The sequence below is a fragment of the Bidens hawaiensis genome, unplaced genomic scaffold (assembly GCF_021521415.1).
Source record: "Bidens hawaiensis isolate Kalapana, Puna unplaced genomic scaffold, B.hawaiensis_p1.1 tig00002602_1, whole genome shotgun sequence".
Taxonomy (NCBI): Eukaryota; Viridiplantae; Streptophyta; class Magnoliopsida; order Asterales; family Asteraceae; genus Bidens; species Bidens hawaiensis.
In genome coordinates this window covers 739,708-766,368 of record NW_027491141.1, presented here as the reverse complement: position 1 = coordinate 766,368, position 26,661 = coordinate 739,708, and the positions used below count along the sequence as shown (strand labels likewise).

Genomic DNA, 26,661 nt, shown 5'->3' with positions numbered 1-26,661 from the left:
CTCAAAGTGGATTTGAGTAACACTTATCTTTGGCATTGTCGCCTTGGTCACATAAACAGGGTCGCATACATACACTTCAAAAGAATGGTCTTTTGGAATCAAATGATGATTCATTTGATAAGTGTGAATCTTGTTTACAAGGAAAGATGACCAAGGAACCCTTTAGTGGAACTAACGAAAGGGCAAAAGACTTATTAGGTATCATACATTTGGATGTATGTGGTCCTTTAAGGCAATGACAAGGAATGGTGAAAGATACTTCATTACCTTTATTGATGACTATAGTCGTTATGGGTATGTGTACTTGTTAAGACACAAAGATGAAGCCTTTGAAATGTTCGAAGTCTTCCAAAATGAAGTAGAAAATCAACTCAATAAAACCATCAAAGTACTTCATTCGGATAGAGGAGGTGAATATCTTAGTGATGTTTTTCAAGATCATCTTAGGAGTTTTGGAATCATCTCACAAATCACTCCACCCGGAATACCACAACATAATGGTGTGTCCGAAAGGAGGAATCGAACTCTATTGGATATGGTTCAATCTATGATGGCTAGAAGAACATTGCCTCTATCATTTTGGGGTTTCGCATTGCTCTCAGCAGCCCGTATTCTAAATATGGCACCAACCAAGAAAGTGGACAAGACACCGTTTGAAATATGGCATGGAAGGGTTCCATCATTATCATATTTAAGGGTATGGGGTTGTGAGGCTTATGTTAAGCACAACACCCAAAACAAACTTGAAAGCCGATCCAATAAGTGTATCTTTGTAGGATATCCCAAAGACTCTATGGGATATTATTTCTATAACCCAACCGAGCAAAAAACGTTCATTGCTCAAAAGGCCAAGTTCATGGAAACTAAGTTCCTTATGGAAGAAACTAGTAGAACGGTGGAACTCGAGGAGGATCGAAAACCACAAGCCGATACACGTTTGGTTGATACTATCACTCAACAAGAGGTTGTTGAGAATGATCAAATGGTTTATCAAGACACACAAAACGTTCGAAAATCAGGTAGAACTAGTAATCCACCCAAAATATATGGATTTTTCATGGATGGATGCTATGTGGTAGATTCGGATGAACCCACCACATACCATGATGCAATGTCACAATCTGATTGTGACAAATGGCTTGAAGCTATGAACGTTGAGATGCAATCCATGCATGACAACCAAGTATGGGATTTGGTTGTACCACCTCTTAACTCCAAATCGGTTGGAAGTAAGTGGGTTTTCAAAAGGAAAACCGATATGCATGGAAACTTGGATACTTATAAAGCAAGACTTGTAGCAAAAGGTTTTACTCAAACTCAAGGGGTTGATTATGATGAGACCTTTTCGCCCGTGACAATACTAAAGTCTATTAGGATATTATTTGCCATAGTCGCATATTATGACTATGAGATTTGGCAAATGGATGTCAAAACCGCTTTTCTAAATGGACATCTTCAAGAAGATGTCTATATGGTTCAGCCCGAAGGTTTTGTCGATCCATAACATCCTAATAAAGTATGCAAGTTATAGAAATCAATATGTGGATTAAAATAAGCATCTAGAAGTTGGAATCACCGTTTTAATGAAGAGGTCAAGAAATTTGGATTCATCAAGAACGATGATGAGGCTTGTGTGTATAAGAAAGCTAGTGGGAGCATCATTACTTTCCTAGTATTGTATGTTGATGACATATTATTGTTTGGGAATGACATTCCAACCATGGAAGGTGTAAAAGCTTGGCTTGGGAGTTGTTTTTCCATCAAAGATCTTGGTGAAGCTGCCTATATTTTAGTAATAAAGATTTATAGGGATAGATCAAAGCAGTTGATAGGTTTAAACCAAAGTGCATACATTGATAAAATCTTGAAAAGGTTCAAGATGGAGAACTCTAAGAAAGGTTTGGTACCTATTCAAAGAGGAACGATATTGAGTGCGACTTAATGTCCAATCTCAAAGGATGGGCAAGAGAAAATGAAAGGAATCCCATACGCTTCGGCTATAGGATCCATCATGTATGCCATGATATGCACTAGACAGAATGTGTCATGCGCTTTGAGCATGATACCAAAAAAATCCGAGAAGTAGCCATTGGATGGGGGTTAAGAGCATATTGAACTATCTTAGAAGGACTAAGGATATGTTTCTAATATATGGCTCTGGTGAGGAAGAACTAGTTGTAAAGGGTTACACGGATGCGACTTTCCAAAGATCGAGATGATTCTCGATCACAATCGGGATATGTTTTCGTTATGAATGGTGGGGCAGTCTCTTGGAAGAGCGCAAAACAAGATGTGATAGCATTATCCACCACTGAATCGGAATACATCGCCGCCTCATTGGCAGCTCAAGAAGCTGCGTGGATAAGAAAGTTTATTGCCGATCTAGGGGTAGTCCATACCATTCGGGACCCTCTAGAGATCTTATGTGACAACGAGGGTGCGATTGCTCAAATCAAGGAACCCCGTGCACATCAAAAGACAAGGCACATTGAGCGGAGATTCAACTACATAAGGGATGAAGTTGAAAAAGGAAAGATATGTATTCGCAAAGTTCACACCGAATAAAACATCGTGGATCCACTCACGAAGCTCCTTGTAAGGCCGAAGCATGAGGGTCATACTTACGCCTTAGGACTTCGATATTCTAGTGATTGGATTTGATCTATTTTGTATTTGGATATCGGAACAATTGTTATTTTGACTCATTCATATGATTATGGTTTATGATTATGATTTTAGAGTTATGTTCCATTGTAGCATGTTTAAATCCGTGAATAAGTTAATTATTCTAAATGTCCATAGTCGTTCATATTTGTGGAAACAAATATGAAGGTAAGACTATTATGAATTTGGATTGGTGGATATTCATAAGGTATGAATGTAGAGCAAGGGTTTGCTGCCAAGGTTCATATTATGGGATATAAATATTAGACTAACCCACCCTCAAATGTTACTACATGGAATCCTTGTGATTGGTAATCTTAAGTAAATTCGAGTAAAGACGAATATCATAGTATCCTCCGACCTGAGATACATATTGGATCTTGATATTCACCAAATATTATGCTTTGACTTAGTTCTTCGCTGCTCTGAAACATAACAGTACATAAGGCTAAGATTAGGTATGATACGAGGTGATTGTGAGAGACGTATATAGTCAATAGGTCAATAGGGGATTTGTCCCTCTAATTAGTTGAGAGTGAGATGTCTAAGGCTTGCTATGTTAATTCAAAAAAGAATGATCACTATGTGTCTTTGGATTTGGCATGACATCTGTGGCAAAAGGATAAATGATATATTCACCCAAATCATTTCAAGTAAGGGACTTGAAGGGGATGATGTTATTGAATGGCACTTCGTCATACGTATTAGGGGTAGTAAACTGTTATTAGGGATATTTGCTACTTGCATCAATCTTCTATGTATCTTGTGCAAGTAGGAGATTGTTGAAATCGGTCTACCCAAGACACTTATTAGAGGTGATGTGGATAGTACGTTATGATCCAAGTCGGGTCATTCCCAATAACAAGCTAGACAAACACCATGATATTTGTTTAAGATATGATCTAACAAATAAATATCAACACTTAGAATATTTAGAAATGGGTTTCTAGATATTTTCACTTGTGTAATATATAAACTATATGGATAATTTATATTATGAGAGAAAACATTTCATGTTGTTGTTTAAGTTGGTTAAATAACAAACATGAAAGACATGTTACAATATACATGTTCCTTGCTATGTTATGTTGCATATAACATACATAAGTAACAAAAATAATATTGTTTTGAGTTTGAAAATTGGGTGGGAACCCAAGGGTGGCTGCCCTCCCCCCCCCCCCCCTTCCCTCCTCTCTCTCATCACTTTATTACACCTTGTTATTTTCAAGGACATGCAAGGGTTGTTGTTGGTTCAAGAGTTATTATTCAATAATATTTTCTCTCTCACACACACAAGAAGCAAAACTCTTTCTTTCTTCTTCCATTTTCGGCCAAGGAAGAACAATAGCAAGAATGAGGTTTTCTAAGATCAAGTCCTAACAAGCAAGGTGTTTGTTGAAGGCTTGGAAGGCTATGCAAGATTGAGGTTATTCTCCATTGAAGGCTAGCCGTTCAAACCGTCATCTCCTTCATCTTCTTGTATCTTGAAAGGTTGTATTACATATACCCCCTATGGATGTTGGTTTTGGTAAGCATGTAAATTCATATATGGATCCGGGGCTTGGGTTTTACATATTAATCAATATAACAAGATTTTAAACTGATTAATCCGCTGTGTTTTTTTCATATAAATGAGTTTATATTTCTTTGATAATCTTGTTAAAACCCAACATTATTTACCGATAGTACATAGTTAAAGTTATTTAATCTAACTAGTTTTTATTCCCCGTATTAGGAGGTTGTTTTACATTATTCGTTTATAATATTTATACATTTTTTATATTTTAATTTTATTTATTGTAAGGAAGTTAATAATATACTTAGGATTCGAAGATAAAAAGATTTAACTAATAAATGAGATGAAGCTATTTGGTTTTGGTGAGACCCATAGCCCGATTATGTTTTTACTGTAAAATTGTTTTTTAATTATAAATAATATTTATTTTTAAAAATCGGATACTAATGTTTAATATATCCATATTTTATAAGATTTTCACGTCAAATATTTGGTGAGATTAATTTTTAATTTAATGAGATGTTATAACCCGTTTAAAGGCTATATTGGTTTGATGAGACTCATACCTGTGAATTCAGATCAAATGCTTAAGAAATATACATTTATAAATAACTAGCTTTTAGCTCGCGTCTTACGCAAGTTTATTTTTTTATATTATTATGAATATATAATTTTCGGTTACGATATGTTTAGATTTCAACTTAAACATAAAATTTGAGGTATAGATTTTGTATTAAAATATGGTGTTACATGAATCAATAGATTATGTTCATTATATTTTTTTTAACCCTTGTGGTCTTTAATTATACTTGTTTATGTTCAATTTTTGTTGAAAATCAAATGAATCATCTATTTCATGTTTTATATTTGTTAATTTGTGTTTATTTAAGTGTGTCCATGATATGCTAAAAGTAGTTATATAAAAACACACTAATCTAGACATTAAGTAATAAATTATAGGCTCTTAAACTTAACTAGAACTACTAACCGGCATGTGTACCGATCGACTCTAGTACAGTTTAGTAAGTCCGGATATCGAACCCACATACTCTTTAAATTACGTATACTAGCTAAATTAGACTTAACTACATACGCGACTATTTATTTATTATTATTGGGGGAGGGGGGTTACTTAAATACTAAGATTAAATTAATATTAAAACTAATTAATAAAACTTAAGACGACTTGAACCTAGAACCTGGACTTAATTCAGATGATTACAAACAACCACCTAGGCTAGAATTCCTAATCCATCAACTATCAAATGGATGGAAAATGCTAACTTATGGAACCGGGATCTTAAACTATTCACTTAACGGGAAACCAAACAGGGCCCTTGACCCTTCTCAAGAAGACATCTATGGAATCCTAATAAGCTATTAAAAGTACGTTTTAATTAGACTCACTTACGGTCGCTAATTTATTTTATGACAACTACCTCTATACGAAACCCTACCTTACAGCGCGGAAATCAAAGGTGGTCTAATGAACGCAAATTGAACTTTTTACGTTTAGTTAGTTCAAAAGTCATTCGATTGAATCCAGGTACGGCCTAATTGAAATTTTGTGATTTTCCTATTCAATGGATGGGATTGATTTTGTGATACAATTCTTTGACTGCAACTGGGGTTTGAACTTAGGGCTCGTCTGATTGAACACGCAGATTGAGTCCCTCTATTGGCTGATACGAACGATGTTAAGATCTTTAAGAAAGGGGAGGGATGATTTTATAAATCTGCTCCACGGCTCAGATTCAATAAGTTTCTATTCTTTTTGTTTATCACATTAGTTTTAATAATTAATGGTGAAATCTATATTGTATAAAGCTTGCAGCATGATATCAGATGCTTTGTAGATGACTAAATAAAACACGGTGTTCCTCTTTCCGTGTTTCGTAAAGAATGTATCGGTGATGAATCTCATGGTGTTTCTTTCGGGTAATATACTAATAACTCTATTTGTTTAGGATCTTTAACTCTGCAAACATTACACATGCCAAAATCCAAATTGAATAATAGTTAATTTGTAATCAGAAGCAAAGTAGGATGGTTAATTTAGTGGTGTAAACTCATTCTTTTGTTTTTTTAAAGTGGTAATAACAACATTATTAATATTTGTTACATACAAATACATGAGACCGTGCCACCAAGAGACATGAACATTGCTAATTTGCCTATGTTCTTTATAGGTTATTCTCCCATGTTACATTTTTTTCCAATGTTTTGCAAAAGTTGACTGATGATGAAAATCTTAATCTTCGGGTATTGGTTTAAAAGATGAAAACCATCGGTGTGGACCAGGCGTATCCTATTATCCACTTGGATTCATATTCTATATGTATTTTTGATAAATCATGTTATAAGGTCATTCTGTTCATTATAAAATAATTTGCTTGTACTTCTCATGGCCTCCCTTTCATGATAGGGTCTTTTAACCCAGCAAATATTTAGTCATGAATCATTTGGTACACAATTTCTTCCAAGTCTTTTTACCCATTGCACTTATTTTACTTATTTATATATTAATTCGATGAGTTGAATTACAGATAAAAACAAGGAAGAATTTTACTTACTGCTTTTCTTATGGGTACAAGTTTTGTCAAAATGTTTCATCCCTTTGGCAATAAGAAAAGGTTTTTATAAAATGAATCGTGACTATTTATATAGATATGATGCATACATTAATCTGTTTATAAATGAGCAAATACCTGAAAATGGGATCCTTTTTGTTTTTGATTTTTGCTTGTCGGGTTTAGATTAATATATGTTTCTGGTTTAGTTGTTCAGTTAAAAAGAAAAAGACATTTTGTAATATTAATGCAATTGCTTGTTGCATTTTTGATTAACAAAAGCTAACTTCAATGTAACTTAATTTAATATTTGATTCTTCTAAGAAAACTACTTACTTTGTGTGTCTTCTGATGTCTAATTTTTAACAATATTATAAAATATTTTAGGTGGAGATGTATATCTCTTAAAGGCTTTCACAGTTTTCCTTCTAATGCTTTATTTATGTCAAGTCATAAATCCCATGTGAATTCCTCATCACCGGTGTGGCTATACGGGTAAACAAGATTACTCTATACTTAAATGTAATGCTTTATTAAGTAAATAATTATTTACTTTTAATATTTACTTACGATTTTTTCAGTTTTCTTTATAGATGTTGGAAGATATGCACTTGACTCACATCATAGATTTGTAATTCAATGTGGATTTGATTGAGACACTGACCTGGGTATGTAATCTGTCAATTGTCATTCTTTTTACCCTGCCTAAATCAGTGCCCCTTTCATATGAATGCAAATTATGATAAAGAATAACCAACAAAACCAAAGTAAGGAAAGTTGGCTTCATGAATGTGGTTTTATATGTTCTTATTGGGCTCAAATACAATTGCTTGATTGGAACACTAATCGACGTTTGTTAAAACTTTTTTAATATACAGCCATGTCATCACGCCCAAAGGAAACAACTTGATTGAAACACGGCTTCATAGAATTTTTAAGAGTTTCGTTGAATTTTTAAAATTGACAATTTACTCTTTTGCTATGTCATTGGCTTAATAGAAAACGGCTTCATAGAAACACGAATATATGGCTTCTTAGAAACACGAACATTGGCTTAATGGAAAACAACAATTTTACCCTTTTGCTAGGTCACTTGCCCCACGGGAAAAGGCTTGATTGGAAGACGAATGGATGTTTGTTACAAGTTTTGTTAATTTTTTTAAAATGACCATTTAACCTTTGGCCGTCATCGGGCCTACAGAACTACTCGATTGGAATGCTATTAAAATATATATATTTCAATTTTATTTCTTAACGAATAAAATAACCAAACAGTGTATTTTAGGATCTAAGAATAAAATTTTTACTAATTTTGAAACATGTTAAACGCCTGTAGTTTCTACAATGGGTGTTTGTTAAAAGTTTGGGTAACATTAAAAATGAGGACTTCATCTATTGCCAGGTTATTGGGCCAACAAAAAAAGGCTGGAATGGTACACCATCATGAATATTGCAGCTTGTACAACGAGATGGTTGGAGTATTTACACAACATGAAGATAACGGTATACGCTTTTTGTTTCTAGAATGGGTGTTTGTTAAAACTTTTGTTTAATTTTACTAATGACTACTATTTACCGTTTTTCCAGTTTGCCGGCCCAACAGGAAACGACTCGATTGGAAAGAACAAGAGGGTTGGAGTAAAACCGAACCTATAACCGATGATTTTTAAACATATGAGTGCATCAAGAACCAAGGTTTTTTGTAGTGGTGGTGATTAGGCACTTATAAACGGAGATGGCTATGCTGATTTCAAGAATTTTGGTCGTTTAAATGTATTTGATTTGCAAGTAATTTTTATCTTTCATTCATGTTATGTACTGATTTAATATTGCAATTTCATGAGACATGTCTCTTGTCAAACCTGATATAAATATTTATTGCATTATTAACTAATTTAATAAGATCGTGTTTATCCCATTATAGGTGCAGATTCGACGACTTCCAAAGTCAGTAATAGCTATGGTAAATTAAGTTGTTCCTACTTCACAATCTTGTTGATTTCTTTCATGTTACCTTTTAATGTTGCAAATAGTAACATAAAGTTGTCATTTTTAAACAAGGTTGCAGGTTATGCTGTTGGTGGAGGACATGTATTACTATGATATGTGATCATACAATAGTTGTACATAATGAGGTTGGCTTGTTAGTGAAACTTCATAACAGGGACTGACTAAGAATGTGTTAAACTACAATGAACTGTGTACTCATAATCCTCAATTAGTTGATGAGTCGAGTAGTCGACCTCATTACCTCAAGCTTTACAAGTTGAATATAATACTAGACAGAATTACAAATTTTGTCCTTTAAAATAAGACGAATTACGGTTCGTGTCCTTTTCTAAGTTTCCTTGCAGGCGGTGTACTTTAAACTTTTTTTTCCTACAAGTTATGTCCTTTACGCTAACTGGGTTAGAAAAACTCTGTTAAATCCCATCACGTGAGAAGCATGTGAGGGTAGTTTTGTCTTTTTGCCTACCCTGCAACTTCTTCTTCTTCTGCTGCTGTTTCTGTATCTATTAACACTGCCTCATCTCACTTCTCTCTCTAGGTTCTACCACACCATCACCATAACCACTCCTCAAACACCATCACCACCGCCACCATAACTCCGCCACCAGCCGCCACAATGTCGGGTTCGATTCTAGAACCCCATTTCTCTCATCACCATAACATCGGCTGCCACTACCATCCATCACCGCTTCTAATTTCCGGTCTACAGAGATAGAGAAATAAAGAGAGGTCACGGCAGATATAGGTGGCCGGAACACCACCGCCACCCTCGCCTAGGGTTCCTGAATCGAACCCAATAACGATGATTGACGCGGAAAATGCCCTGAAAAATCCAAATCCATCTCAACACCGATCGATTAGGTGACGATCCTTCATCGCGGTCGGGTTCCATCACCTCAACCGTTCGTCTACCTCCTGTTGCCGGGTTCTATTTTGGAAACCCTAGGCGGCGGTGGTGTGATGACGGCGGTGTTTTGTACCACCGGAGGTCCGGTAATGGGGTTATGTTGAAGTCAGGCCTAGTAAGATTCAACAATCCCAATTTTCAGTTTGACCCATTTTGTTTGCTCAATTAGCCTCTGCTGCTGGAACCCAAGATGGATCAGAAAAATGGGGTCGGGTGGAGACGGTAACAGGCGATGGTGGTCAGTGGAGGGTGATGGTGTGTTGAAGACGGGGTTCGGTGTCGTGGCCTTGTTAGGAAACGACCGGAAAAGGGTGAGCGAGGTTGTTGCCCAACTGTTGCCGGGTTTCTGTTTGGAAACCCTAGGTGACGGTGGTTGGTAGCGGCGGTGTTCTGGTGGCCGTGAAAACCCCAATAAGCTTAACTTGGCGGAGAGGTGGTGCTTGATGCGACGGTGGCGAACGGTTAGGGATGGTGGTGCTAGATTCGATGGAGGCAGGTGGTTAAGGTTGGGTGATGGTTGAGGAAGGGTGATGGCAGGTGATGGTGTTAGTGAAGGTACAGAAACAGAAGAAGAAGAAGAAGAAGAAGAAGAAGAAGAAGAAGAAGTTGTTGCAGGGTAGGCAAAAAGACAAAACTACCCTCACATGCTTCTCACGTGATGGGATTTAACAGAGTTTTTCTAACCCAGTTAGCGTAAAGGACATAACTTGTAGGAAAAAAAAGTTTAAAGTACACCGCCTGCAAGGAAACTTAGAAAAGGACACGAACCGTAATTCGTCTTATTTTAAAGGACAAAATTTGTAATTCTGTCATAATACTATACCATCATCAGTTTTATTTAAAATTACAAGATATGTCATGTCTTAATTTTAACCAATGTTTTATTTAAAATTACTAAGTGCAACTCTCCGGCAATTCCAATCCTCGGCATGTCGGTTACCGGCGAGCATTCAAGACAAGTTCATTACCAGCATTAACAAACATTAATATAACATCCTTTAGTTTCTTCAAAACCGCTCCCCCAAATCTCGATCATTTCGATCTCCTCCTCACCTTATTTAATAATAGACATACACTTATATGCGCCATACAAACTACTACGGCTATTTTTTGATAGACAATAAAATGTTTAAAATAAGAAATGGATTGGTGCTTATGGTTCTTTTAGTTACTTGCCGCAACGTGTAGGCTTGCTTAGTCTTTTTAACATTTGAAAATTTTTAACACAAACTAATAAATTAATATAAAGTATAAAAATTAGTTGCCACGTGTTTATTTTATCTATGTTATGATATGAATTTTATTTAAAACCAAGTTTACCTGTCGCTAGGTAGACTCTATACCAGGACTTGTTAGTCATCTAATATCTTGCCATTTTAAATAAAACTCAGATAGACGTGCTACAAACCAAATTCCCGTTCTGACCCCATCGCTACTCGTGACCGTCTTAAAATGTATTAATTTAACTTAGGGTCAAAACATATGTGGTTTGATCCAGGTGTCTTCTGAGTTTTCAAACCATCAAAATCAATTGAAAAAGGAACAAACTCTTCAATTTTGATATCTTGTCTTTCAGTCTTGCTTTTCACAAAAATGATTTTATGCAAATTCATAGGCTCTTCATTCAGGTTTCCCTTGTGTCTTGATTGCCTTTTCTCATACTCTTCCATAGTTTCAACTTCTTCAATGTCATACACTTCATGGCTAGGGAAAAAAGGGTATAATGGAATGAAGTTCTCACCAATAACTGTTTCAATGGCCTTTTTCTTGTTATTATTACTTATCCTTTTCAAAACAGTCTTGCTTGGTGGCCTGACAACATTGTAGCTCACCTTTGACCTTTCACATATGTTAAAAGACACATGTTCTCTTTTCATTCTTTCATTTTGTCTCTTCATTTTTGGTGTTATAGGTGGCAACAAAGGATTTTTATCAATTGAGTCAGGTTTCTTATGCCTTCTGTTTCTTTCTGCATCTTTGATTTCTTCATCTGAGATTTGATCACTAGAATCACTCAAATCATCCACATTCAGATCATCATCATTGAAGTCATCTTCAGAAACTTGCACATGAATTGATTTATCATCTCTTAATTCTTCATTTACAACAAACTCTCCATCTTTAATCACTTCAACCAACTTGTAAATGTCAATGAACTCTTCTTTGTCTTTAAAAACATCTCTGAACTGTTGAAGATATCCATCTTTCTTTTCTTTGTCAACCTTGGATAAATAATTGTTGTTGAATGGTGGAGGAACAACTTTGTATTTATCTTCTTCTTTTATCTTGTTCAAAATACCACAAATGTTTCCTGTAGAAAATAAGTTCCTTAGAAACTCATTCTCAACTTGTAACTTGGTATTCTTCACCTTTTCTTCAACAATCATTTTCTTTAGGCCATCAATTTCAGTCACATATCTTGACTGAGTTCTATAACTGCTCACACAATCATCTTCAAGGCTTGTTATCTTTTCTTCATAAATTATATCTCTTGCTTGATAGCCATTTATCATACTCTGTTTTCTAAATCATTCACTCTCCAACTTACCTACTTTCACATTCAATGCATCAATTATTTCAAGTAAATCAGTTGTAGAGTTTGAGTGTAAGTGCCAGCATTGCAGCCTGCCACTTCAAGTCCATGTCTTCAAGATCATCAACATCAATCTGTTCCAAATCATCTTGAATGACACTTGTGTGGATCATGTTTTTGGCTACAAATGCATTGTAGAACTCTGTGAACTTAGAGAACAATGCTTGAGTTTCACTTCCTTGACCACTATTTCCACCAGCATAAGGTGAATGTTCACTTGCCATGGAGGCAGAATCATTGTCATCTATTAGTTGGACATTAAACCTTGACAAGCTTCCTTGGTTACTTGAACTACCAAAAACAAATGCTTTAGGTGTATCAACACCATGTTTAGTAGGTTCTTCTATGATAGGGGATCTGTTGTTGGTTTTTGGTTGACTAGTTTCCCATAGGTGCAATAAGTGCATTGGACACCTGGAAACTTGGTTTCTCTTCCTTTATCATTTCGTTCTCAATCATTTCTATCTCAGCGGCTTGAAGAAAGCAAATTACATCATCCAGCTTGAGTTGTTCATAGTTTGGTTTATGAAGAATGAACTTACTAGATGTATACCATTCTTTTTGCATTGATGACAACAGTTTAGTGTTCAAATTAGAATCAGTCATCACATAATCAGTGATTCCGAGATTGTTCACTATGGCTAGAAACCTATCAAGAATTGATTTCAATCTCTCCCCATCTTTATATTTGAATCTCTCAAGTTGTTGCTTGAGTCTTTACTTCTTGATGTTTTTTAGCTCAGAATTCCCTTCAAACATTTCAAGTATAGCATCATACATAGCTTTGGTTGTAGTATGATGTGAAAATTTTGTCAATATTTCCCAAGACAGACCCAACTTTATCATAGCTAGAGCTCTGTCATCCACCTTCCTCATTCTATTACCCACAGCTTGATTAGGTTTTGCTCCTTCAGCCACATATGGACCATTCTTGATGGAATTCCACATATCAACGTCATTATAACACACTGCAGCCTCAAACAACACTTGCCACTTGATGAAATTTTCCTGTCCGTACAACCTTGGATTTGTTAGTGGAATCCTCTTGCTCTTCAAAACCAAACATATTTTTGGTATTTTGTAAAGTGATTTTAAAGAAAAACAGAGAAAAGTTTCAACAGATTTAAAAATCAAATTTGAAAATCAATCAGATCTGAGAAATAACTCTTCAGATTTGATGTTTCTGATTCGATTGGAGCAAGATCTAGTAAAAACAATACAAACATTAAGTAAAAACAAGTGAAAGAAGACACCAAATATTGCAGATATGGAAGAATGAATAAAAACAGAGTTGCAAACGTCAGGATCCAATGGAAAAGTATTCAGCTCACGTCATTCTTCATCTTCAATTAATCAACGATAAGCAACGATTGTTCACCCAAACAGCAACAAACAAGCTCTGATACCACTTGTCGGTCCCGTATTGATCACTCAAACTCACAATAAATGTCACAACTCACACAATGATGTGTCGACAAGAAGGTTCGTGGCTTTGCTATTTAGGGTAATAATAGATGTTTGTTGACGGCGGAATCACTAACAAACACTATATGTTGCTTAAAGATTATTAAATGTAACAAACACAAATAATAACTCAAAAGATTTCCATTTATAGGAAGTTTCATACAAATGTAAATCAATTAGGGTTTCTTGTAAGGAATGTTTATCTATATTAATCTTAGGACAACCGTCACACTCTCTCAGGAATATTCGCTAGGTCTGAAAAGTGTAAAGTGGCAAAATCCGTGTGATGTGCAAAACGGTCTTTTAAAAACCTAACCTAACCTAGACACTCTAGTTTTAAATTTATAAATCTAGACTCTCCTAATGCTCGACCACTAGACAGGAGCGTGTACCAATCGACTGCAGTAAATGTTGGTACATAGATGTCAGTAGTTCATATGTATAAACTCTGTAATCGAGTCTGTAATATTGTTTATGTAATTGTTTGTGTAACAGCGAAGTTGACAAGTTCGCTTAGGCGAACTTGTTAACCGAGCGAAGTTGTTGACAAGTTCGCCTAGGCAAACTTGTTCAACGAGCGAAGTTATTGACAACTTCGCCTGAGGCGAAGTTGTCGTGTATTTAAGTAACCTACGGGTTACTGTTTAGAGTTCGGTTTTTTAGAGAGTTTTTCAGAGTTCGATATAGCTGTGATCATTTCACGTGTCAAGTGTCTGTAATAGACGTGGTTCGAGTTATAATATAACGTGGTTTCGTTTGTATCGTGTGTTCGTGTTTTACATATTCTACGCTCGTATCTACCCACGCAGGGATTCCGCACCTGCGTAGATAGCGATATCCCGTGTACGATCCGTCCAGGAACCTACAATTGGTATCAGAGCCATTGGCTCGATTGTGAGGTTCGGGATTTCACGCGGGTGTAGAAAACGTCTCGTTTGACCTATTCGCGGGACACGTTTTCGTTGGGATTGTGTTATACTCACCTTATACAGTCTTATTCAAGCCATTACACCGACCGGAAATTGCTAAATCGTCAAAAACAGATCTGAATATTTTCAGTGTTCTTCGGGCGAAGTTGCTGTTCTTCAGGCGAAGTTGCCGTCACTGGAAGTAGGGTTTCGGCGAAGATATAAGGCTAAGCGAAGTTATCCACAACTTCGCCTACCTCATAAGTTCGCCTAAGCGAAGTTATCCTCAACTTCGCTTACCTCCTAAGTTCGCTTATCTTAAGCGAAGTTATTCTCAACTTCGCCAAGTCACGCGAATTTAAGATTTTTTCCAGCGAAGTTAACACTTAAGCGAAGTTAGCCTTAACTTCGCCTATAGTACTGTTTGGAAGAATTTTTTGATTTTTCGGGTTTTTCGTGTTTTCGAAAAGATGTCGCCGATTAACATCTCAGAGTTAGTCAAAATGGTAGTCGAAGCGGGGTCGGCTACTAAGGCCCCAAGGTTGATGAAAGGAACTGACTTCGTAGCGTGGAAAGATAGATTCATTCAGTATATTAAATACCAGGATGCAAAGATGTGGGTGTGCATCCAGGATGGATATATCCCACCGACAATGGTGTACGAAGGTCGTGATGTGGTTAAGAAGTACAGCAAGATGGAGGAAGAAGAGAAGAAAATGTATGAGGCCGAGAGCAAGGCCCATGCTGCAATTACAATGGCTCTTCCTCAAGAGATTCTCCATACTTTCAGGAAGTACACTTCTGCACGTGAGCTTTGGGATGCTCTTGAGAATAGATTCGAAGGGAACGTGGGTATTCGTTCCTCGAAGATCAAACTGTTAAAGACCCAGTTCTCTGTATTCAAGCATTTGAAGAACGAATCACTCGATGATATTATCACCCGATATTATCATCTAATGACAGAGCTGAACAACTATTCAATTGCTTACAGAGAAGAGGAAATAGTTAAGAAGCTTCTCGATGCTCTCCCACCGAAGTGGGAAATGTACACTGTTCTAATGAGGGAAGACAGAGACTTTCCTAATTGTGATTTGGAGACAGCAGTAAACAAGCTCAGAACCTTTGAGCTTAATATGGTTCGTAAAGAAACACCAACAGATCAGATTCAAGACCCTGGTATGTATGGTGCCAAAGTTAACTCAGGCTCAAGTTCGAAGCCTGACTCTGCTGCTTACTACTCCAAAGGAGAGTCAGGTTCTGACTCTTCTCATGAAGGAAATGTGTCTGTAAACATGAACGGTGATGTTTGCTTCGTTGCTGGAGGATCAAGTGCTTCAAAACCTCAAGCATCCAAAAGTAGTTTCTCTCCCAGTGCTTCAAGCAATAACTACACTAAGATGCCAATGAGTGTCAAATCTGCTGAAGAGCAGTTTGCAGTCTATGCATCTTTTATTGCTTCTTACGAGAACTACATACAAGGGAAGATTGTGGACCCTGCTGTTTTGGAAGAAGACTATGACCAGATCGATCCTGATGATCTGGAGGAGATGGATCTGCAGTGGCAGATGGCGATGATAGTCAGAAGAGTGAAGCGTTTCATGAAGAAGACTGGCAGAAAGTTCGTAGGTGGAAAGCCAGGATTTGACAAGTCAAGGGTGAGGTGTTACAATTGCCAACAGAATGGACACTTTGCAAAAGAGTGCACTAATGCACGGGTAGAACGTAGTCAGGGGAGGACTACACAGCAAAGTGAAAATAACAATGGGAATAGAGCCATGATGTCTGATGCTGGAGAATACAACTGGAATATGTTCTCTGGAGAACTCTTTGAGCAAGCTCACATGGCGAAGGTTGCAGCTGAAGAATGTGTGAAAGCTGCAGAAAATGAAAAAGCCTTCATGGCTGATGATCAGAACACCGAGGTATGTACTAAACCTATCTGTACTAAGTGTGAAAACTTGTCTGAACAGCTTGCAACAATTACTGATCAGTATGTTAAATTGGATGCCGATTTTAAAACCTTGAAAGAAGATCATCATTTTACAAAGACAAGAGAAAATAATTATAGAATAAAAATTAAAGAGTGTGAAAAGGACGTTAAAAGTTTAAAAACAAAATTAGCTGAAAAAATTGATGTGATCGATCTAAGCTACGAGGTTTTAGAAGAGAAAACCAAATTAATCGCTGAAAAAGAAAAACAGATTGCTGACCACCAGGTAAAAGTGGTGGAACTAAATAGGAAACTGGAGCAATTCCGGAATTCCTCTGCTATTCTTGATCACCTCGTCAGTGATCAAGGTTCCTCACCTAAAAGGGGAGGAATTGGTTACCATGAGGTTCCACCACCATAAAACCATAATTATACTTTCAATCCCAGTGTTCATGAATCTGTTAATTTTGTAGCTGATCAGACAGGTACTGCTAAGGAAACTGGTAAAGTACCGAAAGTTAGTAAAGGCGAAACAAGTTCGCCTGTCTCAAAAATTAAAATTTCAAGTCCAGTCTCATCTGATTCGGATAAGTCATCCGAGTCGGGTAAGACAAAAGAGAAGGAAGTATTACCCATTAGTGGAGAAAAGGTTAAATCAACTCAAAAGAGTACTCCACTCAACCCATATGTCCCACCTTATGTGAGACGTACGGGTGGTAATACTGCCTCCACATCTAAAACATCTGCTGAAAAGAAAGCTGAATATAGATGTTGTTTTAGATGTAATCAAACAGGGCACCTTGTTGCTGATTGCCCTCTGAAGCAGCGTTTCAGAGAGGTGAGGCCGTCGAAAACTGAGACTAAGGTTTCTGGAAATCGTTTAAATGAAAACCATTCAAATTTGAAATATAATACAGGTTTTCAAAGAAACATATCTCGTTTTTATACCACTAATAACCAAACCAAATGCTATAATTCTTTTGATTCTATTAATGATCGTCGGTTTGGTTGGCCTCACTATCAGTCTCCAAGGAGGTATCCTGTTAGGACTCGTGAAAATTTTCCTAATGCTAACTATGGTCAGTCAAGGTGTGTGAGTTCTGATAAGAAGGTTAGTCGACCCAAGACCAAGAGGTCTTGGGTCCCCAAATTTTAATAATCTCTTTTGTTTGTGCAGGAACAGTTGAATAGGGCGTCCAAGAATCTTTGGGTTGTGGACAGCGGCTGTTCCCGGCACATGACTGGTAACAAGAATTTGTTACAAGATTTAAAACCTGTTCAGGGAGCAAGAGTCAGTTTTGCTGGTGAGAGTGGAGGCAGAATAACTGGAAGGGGTACGGTAACTAACGGGAAGATGACGTTAGAAAATGTGAACTTTGTTGAAGAGCTAAAGCACAATCTGCTGAGTGTGTCGCAGATTTGTGATAAAGATTATACCGTACACTTCACGAAGACTGATGCGATTGTGTTGAAGCCTGGTTTTCAAATACCAGAGGAGTGGATAGTAATGAAGGCTCCACGTGATCGAAATACGTATATGATGGATCTAAGTTCAACTGAAATGTCAACGGAAGAGTCGTGCCTTTTGACGAAAGCAAGCGAATCGGAATCTGAACTGTGGCACAGGAGAATGGGGCACATTCATCTTCGGAAGATGAACCATATTGTCAGACATGGGCTTGTGTTGGGTGTTCCTTTAAAAAGTTTCAATTTTGAAGACAAATGTCTTGCGTGCAAAAAGGGAAAGCAGCACAAGAAGTCCCATCTCACCAAGAAAATAAACTCAATTGCCAGTACACTAGAGCTGCTTCACATGGATCTCTTCGGTCCTGTGAATGTAAGAAGTCTAGGTGGTACAACTTATTGCTTGGTGATTACTGATGACTACTCACGATACTCGTGGGTATACTTCCTGAAATCGAAGGACGAAACGGCTCAACTGGTGAAGAATCTGATTACCAAAGTTGAGAACATTATGGATAAACGAGTGAAGTTCATCAGAAGTGACAATGGTTCTGAGTTTAAAAATTTTGAAATGGAGATCTTCTGTCTGTCAAGAGGGATTGAACACCAATTCAGCGCTCCGTATACTCCGCAACAGAATGGAGTGGCTGAAAGGAAGAATAGAACTTTAATTGAAGGAGCCAGGACGATGCTGGCTGATTCGAAGCTTCCGGTGGTGTTCTGGGCTGAAGCTGTTTCTACAGCTTGCTATGTCCTGAATAGAGTGTTAACGGTAAAAAGACTTAATAAAACATGCTACGAGCTGATGCATGGAAGAAAGCCCAATTTGTGTGGACTTGAAGCTTTCGGGTCCCCGTGTTCAATTTTAAAGGCACATTCAAAGTTTGGTGAAGCAGCCGATGAAGGAATCTTAGTCGGCTATGAAGTTGGGACTCCCAACAGGCGTGTCTTTAATACAACGAACGGCAAGGTTGAAGTGGTATGTAACACCGACATTACGAGTTACAGATCGACAAGACCGAGCATCGGACCTCCTGGGATTTTCGACTATGATAGGCTCTTCAAGTCTTTTAACATACCTGATTTGGTTCATACAGAAGAAGAAGAACGTGTTGCTACGAAGATGATTCTAGATGAGGAGGAAAATTTGGCACATAGACAGCTATTTGATGATTGTCAACCTTCCTCATCAAATTCTATCGGTTCCCCTGCTGTCTCTCCTGAAGAAGATTTTATCAATCCATTTCACTCTCAGCCAGAAACAACCATTGATGAGCTCTCTACTAATTTAGAAGATAATTTGCATGTCGGTGCTGTGCCGACCACGAGAATTCACAAAGATCACCCTCTGGAGAATGTTATAGGTGATGTGTCCTCCAGTGTACAAACCAGAAGTAGCTTGAATGAGCACACTTGTGTTTATACAAGCATTAAGGAAACGGGTATAATGAACGAATGTTTGTACTCATGCTTTATTAGCCAGATTGAACCGAAAAATTATCAAATGGCTCTTAAGGACAGCTCGTGGGTCGAGACCATGCAAGAAGAGTTGGCTCAATTTAAGAAGATGGAAGTTTGGACTTTGGTTGAAAAACTAAGAAATGTGCATGCGATAGGCACAAAATGGGTGTTCAAGTGCAAGAGAGATGAAAATGGAATTATTATAAGAAACAAGGCGAGGCTGGTCGTTAAAGGATTTAATCAGCAAGAGGGGATAGATTATAATGAAGTGTTTGCTCCGGTGGCCAGGTTAGAAGCGATAAGATTGTTTTTGGCGTTTGCTGCTTCTAAGAAGATGAAATAGTTTCAGTTGGACGTGAAGAGTGCGTTCCTCAATGGGAAAGTTGATGAGGTTGTGTATGTTGAGCAACCTCCGGGTTTTCCTGACCCAGACTTTCCTGATCATGTATACAAGTTGAGCAAGGCGTTGTATGGATTACATCAGGCACCTCGTGCCTGGTATTCAACGTTATCGGACTACTTGCTAGAGAATGGTTTTGAAAGGGGTTTGATTGACAGCACACTGTTTGTGAAGAGAGATGGAAGTGACTTCCTGCTAGTTCAAGTCTACGTGGACGACATCATATTTGCTGCATCAAGAGTCTCCATGTGTCAGGATTTTGAGGCCGTTATGAAGAAAAGATTCGAGATGAGTGCTATGGGTGAACTAACGTTCTTTTTAGGATTGCAGGTTGATCAAAAGAAGGATGGGATGTTCATTCATCAAACAAAATATGTTCATGATGTACTCAAGCGCTTCAAGATGGAGGACTCTTCTCTATTTGACACTCCAATTTGCGTCAACCACAAGTTGGGAGCTGAAGTAGACGGTGACGCAGATGTGGACCCAACTCTGTATCGGGCTATAATAGGTTCTTTGATGTATTTGACTGCTTCTAGGCCTGATATAATGTTTTCTGTTTGTCTTTGTGCTCGTTTTCAGGCAAACCCAAAGGAATCTCACATGAAGGGTGTGAAGAGGATTTTGCGGTATCTCAAAGGCAAGCCGAAGCTAGGGTTGTGGTACCCGAAGGGAGGAGACGTGGAACTGGTTGCTTATACGGATTCTGATTATGGAGGGTGCAATCAGAGTCGGAAGTCGACAACAGGAGGATGTCAGTTTCTCGGTGGAAGATTAGTTTCATGGCAGTGCAAGAAACAGACGTCAGTCGCAATCTCAACGTGCGAAGCTGAATATATGGCAGCATCCAACTGCTGTTCTCAGGTTTTGTGGATTCAGCAACAATTGCGCGACTATGGTCTGAATTTCTTACTCACTCCTATTTTAATTGATAACAGTGCTGCCATCTCAGTAATTAACAATCCCGTGAAACATAGTAAAACTAAACATATTGACATTCGTCATCATTTCATACGGGATTGTGCTGAGAAGAAACTGATTAAGGTCGAAAAGGTTGATACGCTAGAAAATTTCGCTGATTTATTTACAAAAGCGTTTGATAAATCCAGATTTCAAAACCTAATTGAGCTGAACGGGATGATCAATCCCGAGTAACCATGTTTTTGCGTTTGAAAAAAAAAAAAAAAAAAAAAAAAAAAAAAAAAAAAAAACGTCACTATTGCTTAAAATTAGTCGGTTACCTCAGTTTGATGGACATATCCTCGGATATGTTTTGGTCCTCGTTTCTACTTGTAAAGAATGAGGGTCGCCATTAACCAGACGACTGAAAGTGACCGGGGCGGTTATGATGTGTTTTCTTTCTGTCGCTGAAAATTAGTTGGTCATACTTAGTTAGAAGGACACATACTTGTATGTGGTCGGTCCAGTTGATCCATTGGATCTTCAGGATTGCCGTTTACCTGAAGGCTTTGACGTGATCGAGGCGATTGAAGTCAAAAGTTTTGTTAAAGGTAAATGAAATTATTTTTCAAGTCTGTTACTTCGTAAGAAGTTCGTTAGCTATGTTAAACGGAAAATTGATCTAACCTTGGAAAATGATATATATACTGATTGTGTGTGCTTAACTAGTGAAATTATTAGGCTTAAAAGGCTTTAGGACAATCATTGTATGTCATGGTAACTTTTTATGGTGCGTAAAAGTAGATGTGATACAAACTAATTTTACTTGATTTTACGTGGAAACTCCTTAAGAGTTTTGCGTGTCTTCATATATATCTTTTCGAATGATAGGCAGAAAAGCGATTACCCAGTCATACACGAGCCCATGTGTGTTCTGATTCCCGTGAAGAAAGCGTTTCAAGACACTGCAGTGATCCAGATTCGGGACTTGCAGTTAATTTCTACGTTGAAGTCTATGTTGTTGAAAAAAAAAATATATATATATATATATATATTTGGAGTTATTGTACATATTAGTAATCATAAAATCAAGACTTCTCTATCTTAGAGCAAGAAGAAGAACGGGAACCAGAAGGAGAATACTTACAAGTTAATCAGACACTATGGGTCGAAGTCAATTCGGGGTGACTTGGGGAAAGCCAAATACGCTTTGAGGATAGATAGGAGGCATCAATATTTCTGAGTTGTTGCCCACTTAAATTTTAAGGATTAATTGAACCTAACTCGTATCACAGAAACGATGAAAACCATCTTAAGTATATTACCTGCTTACAACCTGTCTCTATATGTCATAATACAGCTAAACACGGATCTATGTAACAGTCACGTAGTTAGTATGATTCCTGTTAGGATCTTTTCTAAAACGTGGTGTCCCTGACTAGACTGAAATTTGATCCCTTATTTGTTAAATTTTTATAAGTTTTTCCTATTTTTGTAGTTGTATTATTTTATAACCGGTTACTTAGACATGATCATTTTTGTTTAACTCTTTTTGGAAGTTTCAAATGTTAATTGCAAAATGTTCAAACTTAAAGGTGTGATTTTGAAATTATAGGCGAAGTTGTTGAATCAGGCGAACTTGTGCTTAACTTCGCCTAGGCGAAGTTATCCGTAACTTCGCCTGAACTACACTGACCCTATATAAGGTTTTTCAAACAGTAAATTTCATTATTTTCAAAATTATCAGCGAACTTAAGCTCCGAGTTTTCCGGCGAACTTGATTCCTTTTCGATTTCGATCTTCGTTTCCAGTTTCTATTATCAGTTGAGGGTACGTGTTGTAGTTATACCTCACAAACATGTTCTTTCATGGTCGTTTTTACCCGGTTCAAGACATCGGGTCGTCGGACCTTCAAAATCGAAACTTTCAAAACTTGTGTTAACGTGTGCATGGACATGCTTCTCATCTAAACATCCTTAATATCATGTGTTTGATGTCCTTGATCGTCGAACTTAGCTGAAATCACCGGATTTCCGGTGGTTGGAATTCCAACAGTCGCCGATTCAGATGTTAGGGTTTAGGCGAAGTTAGGGTTTAGGCGAATTTATCCGCAACTTCGCCTGGGGCTTAATTTCGCTTGAGGCGAAGTTATCCTCAACTTCGCCTAAAGCTTAATTTCGCCTAACACTTATCTTCGCCTGAGGCGATGTTGTGATAAGGCGAAGTTAACATCAACTTCGCCTAGATCATTTTACTTAAAATTAATTAGACGAACTTACAGATGAAGCGAAGTTGTTCCCAACTTCGCCTCATCTTTAACTTCGCCTATACATGTTTGATCACAACTTCGCCCATGGTATAAAGCGAACTTGTGAGTTGCTTAACGGTTATCTAACTTGGTTCGTTTAGTGCAGATATGGCTGCTGTTGGCGGAGCTGGTGGTGATGACGGTGACGATCAGAGGCAATTCTTTCCAGCTCATAACCAGTTCATCACTCTAGATCCAGATGCAAAAGGCGTGGAGGACTACAGGGAGATTATTACTTTTCTCCTGCGCTCAAGAATATTTCACGCCATCACAACTACCCTGCCTATTTCACTACCGAATATTGAAGACTTTTGGCAGACGGTAGAGTATGACTGCCGGGTTGAGCCCCCGGTGATGCGAGCCACCGTTAATGGTCAAGTTGTTCAGTTTTCCTCTGAACACATACGGGTGGCGTTGCAATTTGGAGAAGAAACAAGAGATGACCCAACGGAGTTTGTTGCTCCTTTTCGTGATGGCGCGTTCCTAAGGATGGGGTATTCAGGTCTCTTAGGAGATACACAGCGAAGGAAAGGATTTTTATTGGATCAGTGGCGCTTCCTAATGCACGTCATGATAGTATGTATGTCAGGACGGAAGGCGGGCACTGATGGAATGGGTGCGACGATGCAGTCTGCTATGACTGCCCTGACTTACAATAAAAGATATTCTTTTAGTCAGATGATCTTTTACGAGATCGATCGTCAGAGGAGGGCTGTGGCGCGTGAGCGGTTTACAATGTATCCACGATTCCTACAGATGATTTTAAATCATGTGGCTCCGTCGCTACCTCAAAGACGCCCTATTCGATACGTGGAATGTGTGACGAAACGTATCTTTGCTCAGTGTCGCACTTCCAGCGCACGAAGCAAGCCTGAGCTGCGTCCCAGGCATACTCCGCTTTTTGGGTATCTTATAAACCCGGAGTATGTGCCTGCGGCAGGGGACGAGTTTAGGGACCCAAGACAACAACAGGCGGCAGCACCCCAGGCTGTATCAGCTGCGCCTGCTGTATCTACTGATGTATCTGCTGCTGTGCCAGCTTCTGAGATTGATCTTGACGCCATGTTCGGCGGGCAAGGGTTGTTTGATATGGACCGATTTGATCCACATGAGAATATACCAGTCTCGGGTCCACAAGCTGATTTTGATGATGTGATGGAAGAGGCCAGACAGATGATGGTGAGGCATGAGAGAACGGTGGGAAAGCAGAAGAAAATTGTTGACGACGACGATGAGGAAGAAGATGAAGAAGAAGCTGTGCAGCTGGTGAGAAAGCGCTCACGAAGGGAAACGACAGGTATGGGTGTAAGAGCCGGAGAGACCTCAAGGTTTGCACGTTTTGCTCCACCTGCCTTGTCTGGTATGTCCCTTGTTCCTACCTCTGTGCAGGTATCGAGTACAAGCGCTACGGTTGTTCCCGTAGTGGCTATATCGTCGGCTGACACTCCATCGGTCACGGCCGTCCAGACGTCGGCTCCAGCAATTGTGTCTCTACCACCTCCAACGCTTACTCCATCGGTGGTAGTAGCACGATTTGTTGAGTCTACGGTCACCACTACTGCAGGAGTATCGGGTACGGTACCACCTACGGACACGCCCAGTTCTGACTCGGAACGGATAGCTTCACTAGAGCGGATTGTAGCTGAGCAGTCAAAGACTATTCAAAGCCTAGTGGAAGCAAATCAACTGCAGGCATCCCTCCTGGCTGAGCATGGGAAAATCATAGATGCCTTGAAAGCGTTCTTGGCATCTCAGGGGGAGATGAGCTGCAGAGGTGATGAGTTGAGGACCAAGCATCGAGAAGACCGAGACGATGATCCCAATGCACCGGAAGGTGCAGGTGGTGAGCTGCCAAGAACTTCTCAAGCTCTTGGGGCTTCCACAGCTGAGGGGGAGTCTACCGAAGCGGCTGGTGGTGATGATGTAGTGATGGTGGAGGATGACGTGATCGATGCGCTGAAGGAACTTGATGATGACATGTTCAGCGACGATGTGTTATTTGATGAAGATGTTCTGCCAATCAGTGAGATTGAAAAGATTGGTGCAGAAATTGTGGTAGAAGATGTGATAGAAGAAGGGGAGATTGTTGAAGAAAACGTTGAACACGAGATCCCTGAGGTTGAGAAAGCCGATGTGAGGGCTGAGATGGATGAGACTACTGAATGGGAGGAGCAGCCTAGGTGGAAGGAAGGCTGTGCTCATTGGTTTATCAAGACCAAGAAGCCTGCTGTTCCAGCCATGTTCAAGAAGAGCTATAACATTAAAGGCTATGCTGAGGCGAAGAAGGGAATCATCTGTTGGATTTATGATGAACAGATCAAGTTATTTGTGGTAAAACGTTATGATGGCATTCAATACTTCAAGAGAATGTTGAGATCTTTCAACACGCTGCCGGAATGCGAGGTGAAAGATTTGGGCAGATTAGGCCTGATAAACAGAAGTGACAACAATATGGCAAGAATGATTGAGAAGATTGTGTGGAAAGAAGGCGTAAAAGAAAAGAAGTTTGAACTAATAAAGCCACAGAAGGGAAAGCTCGTGGAGGATACAGAGAGGGGATTGAGAGCAGATGGCAAGCCATGGATGGTGATGAAGTACAAGCCGATCCGATGCATCAAGGAGGCTCCAATGAAGAATATGCCTCAAGATGTGTTGAAGAATCTAAAATGGTGGTACGTTGATTGCCAGACTGCTGAAGCCGTGATGGAAGACGAAGATGAACAAGAAGTGCTGAGGGTGTATGACCCGATGCATCTTGTTAACTTATCGAAAGCTGATTTGCAAGCGTTGAACGAAAAGAAGATATTCTATATTCCTGCTTGGAAGGATGAAGCAAGGAAATATCAGCGAGTAGTCACGGTGTGTGTTAGAGAAGGAGTGCACGCATGAAGATACATGATTACAAGACAAGAGCTGAAAGATAAAGATATGAAGCTACTGCCAAGGGGGAGTCTGTTGGTACATAGATGTCAGTAGTTCATATGTATAAAGTCTGTAATCGAGTCTGTAATATTGTTTATGTAATTGTTTGTGTAACAGCGAAGTTGACAAGTTCGCTTAGGCGAACTTGTTAACCGAGCGAAGTTGTTGACAAGTTCGCCTAGGCGAACTTGTTCAACGAGCGAAGTTATTGACAACTTCGCCTGAGGCGAAGTTGTCGTGTATTTAAGTAACCTACGGGTTACTGTTTAGAGTTCGGTTTTTTAGAGAGTTTTTCAGAGTTCGATATAGCTGTGATCATTTCACGTGTCAAGTGTCTGTAATAGACGTGGTTCGAGTTATAATATAACGTGGTTTCGTTTGTATCGTGTGTTCGTGTTTTACGTATTCTACGCTCGTATCTACCCACGCAGGGATTCCGCACCTGCGTAGATAGCGATATCCCGTGTACGATCCGTCCAGAAACCTACAGTAAAGCCTAATGAAGTCCGGATGTTGAACCCACAGGACACTAGCGACACCTAAACTAGACTCTAACTTAACTAAACTTAATTAATTGATTTTATTTTGTTTTGATTAATTAAATATAAAATAAATAATACTTAAACTAAAACTGACATGAAAAC

General features: G+C 38.6%; 1 protein-coding gene and 1 long non-coding RNA gene across 2 annotated transcripts in view; both read left to right on the top strand.

Annotated features, from left to right (window-relative positions):
- Window positions 1-26,661, top strand: part of LOC143620537 (uncharacterized) — a 132,944-nt gene that overhangs the window by 82,217 nt on the left and 24,066 nt on the right. The gene's annotated exons all lie outside the window — the stretch shown is intronic.
- LOC143620536 (uncharacterized) lies at window positions 7,117-8,241 on the top strand. The gene is made up of 3 exons (XR_013151352.1): window positions 7,117-7,245; window positions 7,332-7,418; window positions 8,153-8,241. It is a non-coding gene; the product is annotated as an uncharacterized LOC143620536 (long non-coding RNA).